The sequence below is a fragment of the Lolium rigidum genome, chromosome 1, assembly GCF_022539505.1.
Source record: "Lolium rigidum isolate FL_2022 chromosome 1, APGP_CSIRO_Lrig_0.1, whole genome shotgun sequence".
NCBI classification, from domain to species: domain Eukaryota; kingdom Viridiplantae; phylum Streptophyta; class Magnoliopsida; order Poales; family Poaceae; genus Lolium; species Lolium rigidum.
The window spans coordinates 47,812,881-47,816,404 of record NC_061508.1 but is presented as its reverse complement, the minus strand read 5'-3'; positions in this window follow the sequence as shown (position 1 = coordinate 47,816,404).

Genomic DNA, 3,524 nt, shown 5'->3' with positions numbered 1-3,524 from the left:
GTACGCTCGTACTCATTCCCTCCCTTTTGAACCCCCTTCTTAGATCAAAGTCAGCCAAAGGAGAAACTACCGTGGAACTCGAAGACAAAGGAGTCAACTGCAACAAGGTGGAGAACTCAAACAATGAAGTCAGTGGAGTCAACTTCTGCATCAGCTAGAGTGGAAACCTAGACTAGTAATAGAAGGGAACAATTTCCCTAATCCTAGTACCTAAGTAGCTAGAGTTTTATAGCAAGCCAAGTATCTCTATAGCTAGAGTTAGAAATGAGTTAGACTACGAGTCGTTCTTTTGGAGCTTTATTTGAAGTTTTACCTCACTATAAAGTAGGAGGCTATATTGATCTTCTGTAAACAGTTCATATGTTTCTGTTGTACCACTCTGAGGAATGTAATATGAGTGAAACAGTGTTTCACTTGTGTTATGTCAACGACTTGCGTACTACACCATGCAGTGGTATGCTGGGTCACCGCACCCACCCCCAAGGTATCTACGCACCAAACGTAGTTTATTATTCCACCTTTGGATTGGGGTGTTCCCGGCAACCGGCTTATCCCAAATGAATTTAATCATGTCTGCAAAACCATCCCGATATAGCCATCCAAGTTCAAATTTGAACTGACGTCTATGTTGCGGCAATGGTGTCCCAGTAGTTAACAAGATAGGCGCGTGGTCTGACAAGGCTTCGATACGAGGAAGAGCTCGTACTGAGACTAGAGGGAACTTAACTTCCCAATCAGAGTCCATAAGTACTGGATCTAGCTTCTCGTATGTCGGCTCAGGAAGACTATTCCCCCATGTGATTTCTCTCCCAACCATTGTCACCTCTCTCAAATCCAAGCTATCAATGGTAGCATTGAATAAGAAAGGCCAATGGGTGTCAAACCTGCCCTTGCTCTTTTCCTGAGGGTATCTAAGCAAGTTAAAATCTCCTCCTATGATTATAGGATGCGAATTGTCCTTAGCTAGATTTACCAACTCACGAAGAAAAGCGGGTTTATGCACATCATGCGTGGCTCAATAGACGGAAGCCAAACTCCATATGAAGTTATCAGACCTATTCCGAATGTGGAGTTTAATATGAAAATCACCACCAGAATTATCTAGAATCTCCATAGTCGAAGTTTGGACTCCAACTTATAATCCACTAGAACGCCCCCGAGGTGGGCGGGATATCCAAGCAAAGTTCTCCCCGCCTGAAAGGCGATTTAGAAAACTTACTGAATAATTCCGCTGGCCCGTCTCAGAGATAGCAATAAAATCTAAGCAATGTTCCCTAATACTTTCGGCGATATGTAGTCAAGTCTTTAAGACCTCTTCTATTCTCAAACATGCCATTCATTTGGAAACAATTGGAGATTTACTTACTGTGGCCTTTTTATTAGGCCATGCATTTCTTATAATAGAGGACAGTCTGGATTTCCGTTCTGCAGCTTGAAGTTCAACGCATGAACCCAACACCCCATCATCCAGACCAACCTCACACACCTCTCCAACTAGATGTGTGAGTAGCTGGCCGTCTGAGACAACGTACGCTTCCTCATCCTCATCGTTAGTTAAAGAAATATCCAACTTGCTCAAAATCGTGGTGTTGGGAAGGTTAGAAATGATTTATTACACTTATTCATACCTGAGAAGTCGAGGTTCGATGCCGCCTTGCGCCTCATGGCCTTGGCCATCGTGTCCTCATCCGTGGCCACCGTCCCATGCAGACCAACGCCATGCCGATTGCTGCGCCACGACAGCATGCAACCAGCATGCTTCTTCAGATGCTCAGGAGCTGCAGTCCTGGGGAGGGAGTGCGTCGAGGAAGACCCTCCCCTAGCTGCCTCCACAGGTACCCCCCTCGGCGCTCCCAGACTCGGCGAAGAAGGTCGAGCGCGCTGTCCATCGACGGGAGGGGTGGTGGTGATGAAGAAACCCCTCCTAACGCCGCCTCAGAGGTACATATGCCCTCCACCAGCGGGCAACTCTACCGTACTGCGTCCGAAGGAGCAACAACAGAGTCCTGAGCCGCTAGCGGAGGGTGCTCGTGGGGGCACCAGTGCGCGGCGCCGACCAAGGGGGCGAGGCTGAAGAAGAGCCCCCTCGATTGACCGAGGTGGTAGTAGCCACCATCTCCAACTCCTCCCGCGAGAGCGTAGGAGGCGGGGACGTAGGCTCCCGAGGGGGTGTGGGTGATGAAGACCCCCCTCGTCCATCCCTACCCCCGTCGAAGTGCCACTATACCAGGCCATCGTCGGCCCCAACCTGCGGTTGTGACGAAGATGAAACCACCGAAGAAGCCGCAGCTCTCCTAGCTGACGCGGGTGAGATGCGACCCAAAGTCCAAACCCGCCCTCTAGCCGGTCTATCCGACCAAGAGTGCTCAGCTGCCGCAGCGTCGAGGGCAACACGCAGAGCCTCCGCGGAGACCTGAGGAGAAGTCAAAGAAGAAGGCCGACCCTCCAGCGAAGGGCTAATCGCTCGCAGCTTCTTCACCGCCTCAATCGCGTTGGGAGTCTGTGGGTTGGGATTAAAAGGCGTAACAACAATAACCGATGCCACCGTGCAAGCTGTGCCGGGTGCCGAGGTGCTAGGACCTGCCTGCTGCGGCTGAGAAGACACGGTGTCTGGTCCCAATCTAGTCTCGGAAGTATCCATCGCATCATCATCACCCTCAGCCGCACCATCTCCACCCTCATCAGTATCATCCCTCCTCACCCAAATCGAAGGTACAAAATCAGGCTCTGATACATAATCAGCTGGCTCCCTACGAAAACGGAACTCAAAGGCCTTGAACTTGACCACAACATCTGCTTTTGCAATGGGACGAGCCTCATCAGATGGGTCACCAAGGACCCCGGCCTGTAGCATAGCCACCTGAATCCGTACTGTCGCTCTACGTCTCAGACTCATCAGATCAACGTCCACCGTCTTGCCCACCAGCGAACCGACTGCCCACAACCCAAGAAAGTGACGAAGGGTATGAGGGACACCTTCTACATGCAGACACACCTTTTCTAACTCTGCCTTATGGGGAACCTCCGCCGACCGCCATGCAGAAATAGAAATAGACGAACTGAAGGAAGGCACTCCCACCTGAATACCATCGCAGGAAAGAGGTAAGGATATGGAAGATGACTACATAATCTTGTTCTGTTGTGAGGTTGGGTCTCTCCCATTTAGGTATTGGGGAATTCCCATACACTTCCGAAAGCTTAAAAGTTGTGAATGGAAACCAGTGGAGGATCGGTTTGAGAAAAAAATGAATAGTTGGATTGGAAATCTTCTATCTGATGGTGATGGATTAATTCTTATAAATTTCACCCTTATGAGTTTGTCAATGTTCATGTTATCCTTTCTAAAAATATTAAAGGAGTAATTAAGGAAGCGATTAGTTTTTTCCAGATCTCAATTTTTCTTGCAAAGTGATGGCCACACAAAAAAAAATAGATTAACTAAGTGGAACATGATTACCTAGAAAGTGAGGTGCTGAAAAACGTGAGGATCTTCCTAGCTACGTGAATGCGTGATTAGAGGCACA